This window comes from Zea mays, chromosome 6 (assembly GCF_902167145.1).
Source record: "Zea mays cultivar B73 chromosome 6, Zm-B73-REFERENCE-NAM-5.0, whole genome shotgun sequence".
Taxonomy (NCBI): Eukaryota; Viridiplantae; Streptophyta; class Magnoliopsida; order Poales; family Poaceae; genus Zea; species Zea mays.
Window position 1 is genome coordinate 124,006,345 of NC_050101.1, and position 11,953 is coordinate 124,018,297.

General features: G+C 53.3%; 1 pseudogene; it reads right to left on the minus strand.

The window, feature by feature from the left end:
• Positions 1 to 228: 228 nt before the first annotated feature.
• LOC103631361 (protein DMP8-like) lies at positions 229 to 4,270 on the minus strand (annotated as a pseudogene).
• Between the last annotated feature and the right edge of the window lie 7,683 nt (positions 4,271 to 11,953).

Consider the following 11,953-nt stretch of genomic DNA (forward strand, 5'->3'; position numbering starts at 1 on the left):
GAATATCAATTTTAGTCAACATCTGCAACCTGATACACCTTTGTGTACGTTCAGCAAATAACTAAACACCTACTACTACTCTCCTGGTAGCTTTCTTGTGTGCACTTAGCAAAATTCAACAAACCTAATTTTAATGCTAAGAATTACGCAAGGAACACAGGATGTGTAGCAACCAACACATGTCGTGTCTCATAGAGTTGTTGATTTCCTTCTAGACGGATGGATGATTTAGTTGGAGACGGAGAAGAAAAATGCTTCCACGAGCGCGGCGTCATACTCACGGTTAGTGATGAACTCCTCGGTGAAGGAGGCGGCGATGAGGGCGTTCGAGATCCGGATGGCTCCCGAGCCAAGCCGAGAACTGGCGACAACAGATCAGAACAGATGAAGAATAGCTAGCAGTGGTGGCTAGAGATGTGATATCTTGGCCCCTGGGATGGTGATATCCTAGCCCAAAGCTTAATATAATTAATAGAGTATCCTTAACAACAAGGTGTATCTTCCTTTTCGGAAGCCTATCTCGAAAGAACCTTCAAGTTAAGTGTGCTTGGCTTGGAGCAATTTGGGATGGGTGACCGACCAGAAAGTTTCCTCGGGTGGGCATGAGTGAGGACAAAGTGTGCACAAAAGACTCGTGTTGGTCTGTGGGGACAATATGATCCTAGAGAACTGCCAGGAGTAAGTACCGCCGGTTTGGGAGTGGACGGAGTGTTACAAGTGGTATCAGAGCCACCCTCGTGGTTTCACGGGCGTGTGTGGGTTAGTTGTTCGGGTATATGGCGCATGACGCATGTGGGCCCAGAGTGGCACATGACATGGCATATGACGACACTACACAAATAGACGTGGCTAAGAGGGGAGGTTCCTGGATTGGGGTTGATCGACGAGAACGTCGGCCTTCTAAGGGGGGTGGATTGTGATATCATGGCCCCTGGGATTGTGATATCTTGGCCCAAGGCTTAATAGAATTAATAGAGTATCCATACCAACAATGTGCATCTTCTTTTTCGGAAGCCTATCTTGAAAGAACCTCCAAGTTAAGCGTGCTTGACTTGGAGCAATTTGGGATGGGTGACTGACCGGGAAGTTTTCTTAGGTGCGCATGAGTGAGGACAAAGTATGCATAAAAGACTCGCGTTGGTCTGTGGGGACAATATATGATCCTAGAGAGCTGTCAGGAGTAAGTACCGCCGATCCGAGAGTGGACGGGTGTTACAGGAGATCTCATGAACCACCAGCCAAAGCGAGATCGACGACGGCTCCCAAGTGGAAAGGAGGTCTGGCAGCAACGACAGAGAAAAATTGTGTCTAAACCCTAGCTTCGATACCAATTGTTAGGTGGGAAAAGAAGACACAGAGTTTAACGTGAAAAAAACTCCCCCAATATGAAGGAGAAAAAACTATGAGAAAATAAATCTATTATGTGGTGTGATGTACAGGGTATAAGGGGGCCTACTTATATAGGCAAAGGAGATAGGGTCATATCCCCTTATCCAACAAATTCCCTCAATCCCCTCCGATCCAGATAGAACCGAACATGGCCTTAAGATCCATTCTGAACATTACAATGGTGTGTGTGTGTTCGGTGTGTTTGTGTGTTTATCTTGTTTGTTTCGGGCCCTAGACCTTTGTAGGAAGCAATGACGCTTAAGAGGGGGGGTGAATTAGGACTTATAAAAACTATCTCTAAACTAGGCCACAATTAAATCCCTAGAGCAAAACATATGCAAATAAACAATCTAGAATGTGTAAACTAGATTTTGTCTAAGTGTTGCTATCTCTACCGCAAAGCCTAAGTTTCAATCCTAAATAATCTAACTAGGAAGGCGAGATTGAAACTTAAATACTTAATATAAATGCGGAAGGTAAAGAGCAATGTAGAGATGCAAACTTTCGTGGATGACTTTGATATTTTTACTGAGGTATCGGAAACCACGCAAGGTTCTGACTAATCCTCATTGGTGCCCATACGCAAAGGGAAACACACGCGAGGGCCAAGCACATCAGTCGAGTAACTCCATAGAGAGCTACGAGCCTTCTCCACGTGCAAGTGGTGCTCCGCTTTTGTCTCCTCTTGGATGCTCCCCGTCGTCTCCACTATCGAGCTTCTGGTCAAAACGCCACAGACCTCGTTCCCTCTGGTACACGGTGACGGTCGTGACAGAAACTCGGTTGTCACGGTCTCGCAAGACTCTCACCCCACTCGGTACAATTACAATGACTCGTGCAAGAGTCAAGGGGTTGTGTGGTTTTCTAAACTCACTCAACTAACTAGGATTCACCTAGAGCAAGCACATAAGCGGTCTAACTAACCTAAGCATTTTGCAAAGCACCTACGCTAATCACCGAGTGATTCTATTAAGCAACTTGGGTGTATGAGCACTTGGAAATGGCTATAATATGTCTTTGTATGTTGCTTGAGCTCCCACACCTTCAAATGGCCGGTTGGTGGGGGTATTTATAACCTCCCCCACAATTCTAGATGTTGGATAGAAAGCTGACTGCTCTGTCATCGGGTGCACCGAACATGTCCGGTGCCCTGGCCACGTCAACCGACCGTTGAGGTCTATAGCAGTCGACCTGTATCCGACTATTGCCCAGACTATCCGGTGCACATCGGACAGTCCGGTACTACAACATGACAACATTGAGAGCCCCTGGTTGCGGGGTCTCTACGCAGGCTGCCCGATACCTCACCGGATAGTCTAATGCACACTAGATAGGTACTATTCACTATCTAGTGTGCCACCAGAGTGTTGACTAACTACCCACTTCATGGATTTCTTCACTGTTTCTTTTGGGCTTCTTTTGTTCTTGAGCCTTGGACTTCTACGCATCTTTTAGGTCTTCTTTTGAGGTGTTGCATCCTCAGTGCCTCAGTCCAATCCTCTTCGCATCCTTTGAACTATAAACATAAACACTAGCAAACACATTAGTCCACATGGGTATGTTGATCATCAAACACCAAAATCACTTAGCCAAATAGCCCGGGGTCCATTTCCCTTACAACCTTTTTTCCTCTCCTTTTAATATAAGGTTATCTCTAGCAGCTTACCTATTCCTATATTCAAACTCCACTCTTTGAACAGTGTAGTCTTGAGTGCAAAACAGTGTTTTAGGTGACCATATGGATGGGCTATTAGAAACGGTACACATAGCTCTCATGTGTACGCCATTTGAACACCGATTCACAGGTAGGGAAGAAAGTTAACAGTGCCATACTCTGTTTTGGCCTCTAATGTCTTTACGTAGCCAAGCAACCGATGTTGTAGCGAGTGTTGGGGAACACAAGGAAGAGGAGGCTGCACATGGCGCCCACCATGAGCGGGAAGCATTCCATCACATCGTCCATCTCTTGGGGTGGCCGCTAATGAGGCACTCGGAGACCTGGTAGTCCGCTAACCAGTCCTAAGGTGGTGCAACATATGTGGTCACTCAGGACCATCACTCCCCCTGTCTTGTCTTCTTATAGACAATGGTGGCATTCTCGTGAATGTCATCATCGTATGTATATAGGACTCCCTCTCGAGCCTTGTTCGGTTGTATGGGAATCAGAGGATACTAAATTCCTTTATTTTTTTTGACTAGTAAGGATTTAATCCTACTCAATCCACTTTTAATCGAACAAGCCTTTGGATACGAAATCGTGATCGTTCAGATGCCTAGCCAAGGCTGAACTACCAAAGAGACTGATAAGCTAGTATAGATCCTCTATCTCTGTGTCTCATGTGTCTAGTCTTTTTCCTTAGATCTTGACCACTAATTTCTCATATGCCTTCTTGTAATCGTTTCCATAATTTTACTTAGAAAGTTGTTTAGAGGATTCTTCTTGTTAAGAAAATCATTTAAATTTTAAGAAATTTAGTCGTTACGGATGTTATCAACTTGATATCGTTTATATATGTAGGTATATGGAGCTTTCATATAGATTTTTGCTTACTGCACCAAAATCTCTGGACTGGCCTACCACGAGCGCGATGGCTGCAAAGACCAGCTCGACACAGCGTGCACGACATGGACGAAAGCGAGCTAATGTCTTTCCTCCTTGGGCACGTGGACACCGAACCTGATCCTAAACTGCGACGACCCCTCGGCATGATGAAGCCATAGTACACCTTCCCATCTAGCGCATGGAAGATGTCATTGAAGTGGAAGAGGAAGTCGAAGGCATCAAAGAGGGAGAGAGGGTCCTAAGCATCACGACACTGACTGCTGAGCAGGGGCCCTCACCCGAGGTAGTCGAGAGGAGCATCTCAAAGGTAAGCAACATAGCCACAGGGTATATATGGCTAAATGGACGGCACGGCCCGACCCGGCATGGGCACACCATAGGCCTAGCACAAGCACGACTGGCTTGATTACTTAAGCATGTCGATGTTCGACGTGCCAGCCACCAGGTACGACTTATTCCTAATCATGTCGTGTCGTATCGATAGCCCGACTGGCACGGCAGTATCATGTTGTCCCGACACTATGCCACATTGGGCTCTCGGATCACATAGATAAAGTTCTTACATTGTTTCAGAGATCACAAACAATAAATCATATGCATAGTTCCATTTCGAATATTACAATTCATATATCACACAAACAACACACATCACAGATCACACAAACATTTCAATAAAAAGTTTACAGTGGTGCAATGGTGTCGGCGTTTCGAGACAGGGGGGTCCCTAAGCCGACGAGTGAGTGTGCTGCGTGCCCCAGCCCAGATGGGTCGAGCGCGTGGGCGAGCGCGAAGGGGGGAGAGGCGAGGTGGCCGGAGTCGAGCGTGAGAGAGGTGGAAGTCCCGCGGCCTTCGTGTTCGTCCCGCGCCCAGGTCGGGTGCGCTTGCAGTAGGGGGGTTACAAGCGTCCACGCGGGTGAGGGAAGCGAGCGGCCCCAAGAGAGCGCCTGTCCCGTCCTCGGTCCCGCGCGGCCAACCTTCTCTGAGAAGGCCCTGGTCCTTCCTTTTATAGTCGTAAGGAGAGGATCCAGGTGTACAATGGGGGGTGTAGCAGAGCGCTACGTGTCTAGCGGAGGGAGAGCTAGCGCCCTAGGTACATGCCAATGTGGCAGCCGGAGAGATCTGGGCACCCTGCTGGTGTGATGTCGTGGCTGTCGGAGGTGCGGCGGAGCCTGGCGGAGGGACAGCTGTTGGAGCGGTCGAGTCCCTGCTGACGTCGTTCTGCTTCCGTAAGAGAGCTGGGGGCCGCCGTCGTCATAGAGCTTGTGGAGCGCCATTATTGCCCCACTAGCGGAGCTGGCCGGATGGGACGCCGGTCTTGTTCTCCGTGACCCGAGTCGATTCGGGGTAGGATGATGATGGCGCTTCCTGTTGACGTGGCGGTCTGTGCCCTAGGCAGGGCGACGTGGGGGTTCCTCCGAAGCCGAGGTCGAGTCCGTCTTCTGTTGCCGTGGCCGAGCCCGAGCCATGGGGTCGGGCGAGGCGGAAGTCGTTCGGCCGAGGCGAAGTCCGAGCCCTGGGGTCGGGCGAGGCGGAGTTTCGTCGTCTTCCGGGTCTTAGCCCGAGTCCGAGCCCTGGGGTCGGGCGGAGCGGAGTTCGCCGTCTTCCGGGTCTTAGCCCGAGTCCGAGCCCTGGGGTCGGGCGGAGCGGAGTTCGCCGTCTTCCAGGTCTTAGCCCGAGTCCGAGCCCTGGGGTCGGGCGGAGCGGAGTTCGCCGTCTTCCGGGTCTTAGCCCGAGTCCGAGCCCTGGGGTCGGGCGGAGCGGAGTTCGCCGTCTTCCGGGTCTTAGCCCGAGTCCGAGCCCTGGGGTCGGGCGGAGCAGAGTTCGCCGTCTTCCGGGTCTTAGCCCGAGTCCGAGCCCTGGGGTCGGGCGGAGCGGAGTTCGCCGTCTTCCGGGCCTTAGCCCGAGTCCGAGCCCTGGGGTCGGGCGGAGCGGAGTTCGCCGTGGCGCCTTTGTCAAGACCTGACTGCCGGTCAGACTCACTCTGTCGAGTGGTGCTGTAGTCGGAGTGGCGCAGGCGGCGCTGTCCCTCTGTCAGACTGGTTAGTGGAGCGGTGGAGTGACGGCGGTCACTTCGGCTCTGCCGGGGGCGCGTGTCAGGATAAAGGTGTCAGGCCACCTTTGCGTTAAATGCCCCTGCAATTTGGTCAGTCGGTGTGGCGATTTAGTCAAGGTTGCTTCTGAGCGAAGCCAAGGCCTCGGGCGAGCCGGTGATGTGTCCGCCATAAAAAGGGGGCCTCGGGCGAGACGGAAGTCTCTCGAGGTCGGCTGCCCTTGGCCGAGGCTAGGCTCGGGTGAAGCATGATCGAGTCACTCGTGTGGACTGATCCCTGACTTAATCGTACCCATCAGGCCTTTGCAGCTTTATGCTGATGGGGGTTACCAGCTGAGAATTAGGCGTCTTGAGGGTACCCCTAATTATGGTCCCCGACAGTAGCCCCCGAGCCTCGAAGGGAGTGTTAGCACTCGCTTGGAGGCTTTTGTCGCACTTTTTAGCAAGGGGACCAGCCTTTCTCGGTTGCCTTTCGTTCCGGCGGGTGCGCGCGAGCGCACCCGCCGGGTGTAGCCCCCGAGGCCTCGGAGGAGTGGTTACACTCCTTCGAGGTCTTAATACCTCGCGTAACGCTTCGGCTGGCCTGGTCGTTCCCTCATGCGAACTGGCCGTAGCCCGGGTGCACGGTCGGGGCCCAAGCTCTCGGGCTGGTATGTTGACGCTGTCAACGATTTGGCCGGAGCCGGTTTTTGCGAGAGCAGCCCCCGAGCCTCCGCACAGGGCGAGAGGACGATCAGGGACAGACTCGACTTTTTACATACGCCCCTACGTCGCCTTTCCGCAAGGAGGAGGGGGGGAGTGCGCTGTGGGGGATAGATATCCCCTGGGTCCACTAAAGAAGTAAAAGGCCTCACGAAAGGCCCAAGGGCCCAATAATTCATAAGGTCATTCTTTCGTGGGCCTAGGAAAAGGCAACCAACAAAGAAGACGTAAGACTGATTAGTGCAAACACAGGCGGCCCACAACGACGAACGAATGAATCACAACGAAGACCCGACTTTCCCGCGCTGAAGCCCCCATGCAACAAGAGCCATGCGAGGATAAGTCGGCGAAGGTTACGTAGGGATAAACTCAAGAGGTTCACTATCTTTTAGCTACTTGTTGTTATCATATCACATGTACTGCTCCACGGCCGAGTATATAAGGCCTAGGGGGCACCCCTTCAGATCGATCGACCCTGTTCTACTTAGCCACCCACAAAAACTCTCTGCGCCCTCTATCCAGAGAATCCTCTTGTAACCACGCTCATATACTCACCAGGACGTAGGGTGTTACGCACTTCTAAGCGGCCCGAACCTGTAAATCTTGTCCATTGTCCCTCGTGCGATCGGCACGAACCATTTTGCTACAGTTGTCGATACCGTCCTACTCCTAAAAACACCTTGAGGGGCAACCCCGGGTGTGCGGTCGGACCCAAAACACCGACAGCTGGCGCGCCAGGTAGGGGGTGTGTCGACGATCCAAGCTAGCTCAATGGCCGTCACCTTCCACAGCAAGATCACCATGCGTCCCGGATCCACATTCTGCTTCGGGACAATCTCATCCGTGGCGGACGAAGAAGGAATTCTACACCGCCTCGCGGATCTGCCGGAACAGAAGTCTCCTCCAACACACTCCGAAAATGCTGGAAAGATGCTACCTCCGGCTCTTCGGAAAAAGATCGTCTCCGGGGAGGCTGGAGCGAGAAGCTCGCTGACCCGGAAGACTCCGTCGTCTACTTCTCCGACGAAAGAATGGACACGGGTCGTGAGAAAGAAGGAGACCTGGGAGAGGCCAGTCGTTCTTCCCGTTCCTCCGACCTCAAAGGAGAACGGAAAGAAAGTCGCCGCGGCAGCAATACCGTTCTACCCCGACGTCCTCTTCATCGGGAGAGCAGAGTCGCCCGCCGTCTCCGACGATGAACCGACCGCGCCTGGAGAAGAACCGCCTCAGCGAGAATCCCGCCGACGAAGGAATCGACGCAGGAACGTTCGACGACATCATGCAGCTGGAGAACGGGATCCGGAGCAGCCTGTCTCGCGAGACGAGGTCTCAGAGATAGGAGAAACTCCGGAAGAACGCGTCTTCAGGGAACGAAGGAACTCCCGACGACGAGATCGCCGTCGGACTCAGGAGCAAGCCGAGCAAGATGCAAGGCAACGACGCGAGAATCCGCTCTTCGGGCGCAACCTGAACCCCGACTTCGCCCGAGCTATGAATACGCCGAGCGAAGTCGGAGGCGTTCTAGCCCGGATAGCTGACGGACTTCCTCGGACCCCCGACGCCGAGGGATACCGGCGCCTGTTCACTCAGGCAGCCAACCATCTTCTACCGCTTGCTCACCCGCCGAACGATCTGCGACACGCCATCAATAGTCGCCGAGACGCGCGAAGCTCTATCAATGCTTCGCGCGAACGGCGGCACGAGAACGAAATTCGCCGCCGGGAGGAGTATGATCGAGATCATGGCTTCCCGACTCAAAGCCAGGCCACCCGAACTGAGTCGGCAACAGCTTCAACTGGTGGAACCACCCGGGGACGGTCGAGGAACCACCACCGCCACTCCCCTCCCCGGGACAGACGACATCCTCGACGACAGGAGGACACGTGCGGAGTATCCGCCCTTACTCCGCGCCTTAGGGCCATCCAATGGCCTCCCAACTTCAAGGTATCCAATGTCGACAAATATGAACCCAAGCAGGATCCAGGGGCTGGTTAGCCGTCTACACCACCGCTGCTCGGGCTGCCGGGGCATCCGAAGACGTCATGACTGCGTATCTGCCCATCGTCCTCGGGCAAGACGCGCTGCAGTGGCTACGACATCTACCCCGACACTGCATCGACGACTGGGGAGACTTCAGTCGACGTTTCACCGCCAACTTCCAATCTCTCTCCGACAAGCCAGCGCAACCGTGGGACCTCAAATCCATCAAGCGCCGGGGGGATGAGACTCTCCGGTCATACCTTAAAAGGTTCCAGACCATGAGAAACCGCATCCCCGAGGTCACGGAGGCGGCCGTGATCGAGGACTTTTACAGAGGATCTAACGACTCGGTTTTCGTCCGAGCCATACTGCAAAAGGTGCCGACTACCTCTGAGGAGCTGTTCCAGGAAGCCGACCTCTACATCACCGCTGACGAGCGGGCCCAGGACCTCATCGAAGGAGCAAAGCCCGCACCAGCAGCACCACAACGCGACGCGAACCAGCCGCCCGACAAGCGCTGGGAGAAGAGGCCTCGCGAAGAAGTACACGCCGCCGGACCACCCGCCTCTCGCGCCCGAGGAGGACCTCGTGGAGGCGAACGCACGCTGGACGACATCCTCGACGCCCAGTGCCCGTACCACAAGGATATGCGCCACACTCTCCGCAACTGCCGGGATTTCAAGCACTCCGTCGGGCATGGCCGACCCTTCCAACCTCTACCACCTCCTCCGCCGAGGGGAGGACCAGATGAACCACGACAGCCCCATCAGCCGGAGGAGGGGGGAGGAGGAGCATTCCCGCACGTTGACAGGGAGGTCAACGTCATCTTCGGTGGACATGGGTCGCAGGAGAACAAGAGACAACAAAAGCTCAACGATCGCCAGATACTGGTGGCGACCACCGGCCCTCCCGCCCCGTACCGGTGGTCGGAGCACCCAATCACGTTCACTCGGGAGGATCAATGGCTCAACTTCGACCACCCGGGCAAATATCCGCTCCTCGTCGATCCGGTGATCCGAGAGAGCCGGGTGAAGAAGGTGCTAGTGGACGGGGGGAGCAGCATCAACGTCACCTTCCCCCGTACGCTCCAAGGCTTGGGAGTTCACCTCAAAGAGCTCCACGAGTCAGACACTCCTTTCTTCGGCATCGTGCCGACGGAAGGGGAATACCCGCTGGGCCACATCTACATGCCGGTCACCTTCGGGACTCCGGATAACTACAGAACCGAGTTCCTAAGGTTCGAGGTGGCGAACTTCGACTGCGGGTACAACGCCATCATCGGGAGGCTAGGGCTGGCCAAGTTCATGGCCATCCCACACTATACGTACATGATAATGAAGATGCCAGGACCACAAGGAATCATAACTGTGCGCGCCGACTTCCAAGGCGCCGCAGAATGTTTCCGAGTGGCCATCCAAGCAGCCCTCACCACCAAGCCGTCAACGATTCCTTCTACACCGGCGAACTCTAAGCCTGAAGAAGACCTCGCCGTGCCAGCAAACGAAGCTCAGGCCGCGACCTCTATGCGGCCGACTGAAGACACCAAGCGGATCAACCTGGGGTTTGCTGATGAGCGCAAGGCAGCCATCATCAGCTCCAGTCTAAATGACAAATAGGAAAGCGCGCTCGTCCAGTTCCTGCAAGATAACCGAGACGTATTCGCATGGCAACCTGCGGATATGCCGGGAGTCCCGAGGGAACTGGCCGAGCACAAATTGAAAGTCTATCCTCAGGCGAGGCCGATCCGGCAAAAGCTGCGTCGTTTCACGCCCGACAAGAGAGAGGCCATTCGTGCCGAGTTAGCTCGCTTGGTCGCGGCCGGATTTATTAGAGAAGTATTACACCCCGAGTGGTTAGCCAACCCTGTTCTTGTACTCAAAAAGAATAAAGTGGATTGGCGCATGTGCGTCGACTATACTGATCTCAACAAACACTGTCCGAAGGATCCCTTCGGGCTCCCAAGGATAGATCAGGTGGTGGATTCCACCGCTGGATGTTCGATGCTGTCTTTCTTAGATTGCTATTCCGGGTATCATCAGATTAGTTTGGCAAAAGAAGACGAGGAAAAGACGGCGTTCATCACCCCGTTTGGTGCTTTCTGTTATACCTCCATGCCGTTCGGCCTCAAAAACGCTGGAGCGACTTATCAGAGAGCTATTCAAACATGCTTAGCCGATCACTGGGGCAAGCGTGTGGAGGCTTACGTAGACGACGTGGTGATTAAGACGGAGAATCCGGAAAACTTCATCGAAGACTTACAGCTGGTTTTCAACAGCCTGAGAAAATATAGATGGAAGCTCAATCCTGAGAAATGCATCTTCGGGGTACCAGCAGGAAAGTTACTCGGATTTATTGTCAGCCACCGGGGAATTGAAGCTAATCCAGATAAGATTGAAGCTATCATGAAAATGGAAGCTCCTCGATCGCAAAAGAAGGTTCAGCGACTCACTGGATGTATGGCAGCCCTGAGCAGATTCATATCCAGGCTGGGAGAAAAAGGTCTGCCATTTTATAAACTGCTGAAGAAGGTGGATAAGTTTCAATGGACTTCAGAGGCACAAGAAGCTCTAGACGCACTGAAGAAATTCCTGACAACACCGCCAGTATTGAAACCGCCCCGGCGAGCTACGCCGACTCAGCCGGCTGAAGATTTGCTGCTATATATCTCTTGCACGACTCACGTGGTAAGCACTGCGTTGGTAGTCGAGCGAGTGGAAGAAGGGCATGCCTACCCGGTACAACATCCTGTCTACTTCATCAGTGAAGTTCTAGGCCCATCGAAGAAAAAGTATCCTCAAGTTCAGAAGCTATTATATGCAGTACTTCTAACTGCCCGCAAGCTGCGCCACTACTTTGACGACCACAAAGTCATAGTAGTTACTGGTTTTCCAATAGGGGACATTCTTCACAACAAGGAAGCCATTGGCCGAATAGCCAAGTGGGCTTGCGAGTTGGGATCCCATGATATCGAGTTCCGGCCTCGCACTGCCATCAAAACTCAAGCACTGGTCGATTTCGTATCAGAGTGGACAGAACAGCAAGTGCCGGATAATCCAGAAACCGCAGAAGTATGGCAAATGTATTTTGATGGCTCGCTGAAGCTGCAGGGAGCAGGAGCAGGAATTCTCTTCACTGCACCTGGAGGCGAGCACCTCAAGTATACACTCCAATTGCTATTCCCGGCCTCTAACAATGCAGCCGAGTATGAAGCTTTGATACATGGATTAAACATCGCTATATCACTGGGTGTCAAGAGACTGATGGTGTAC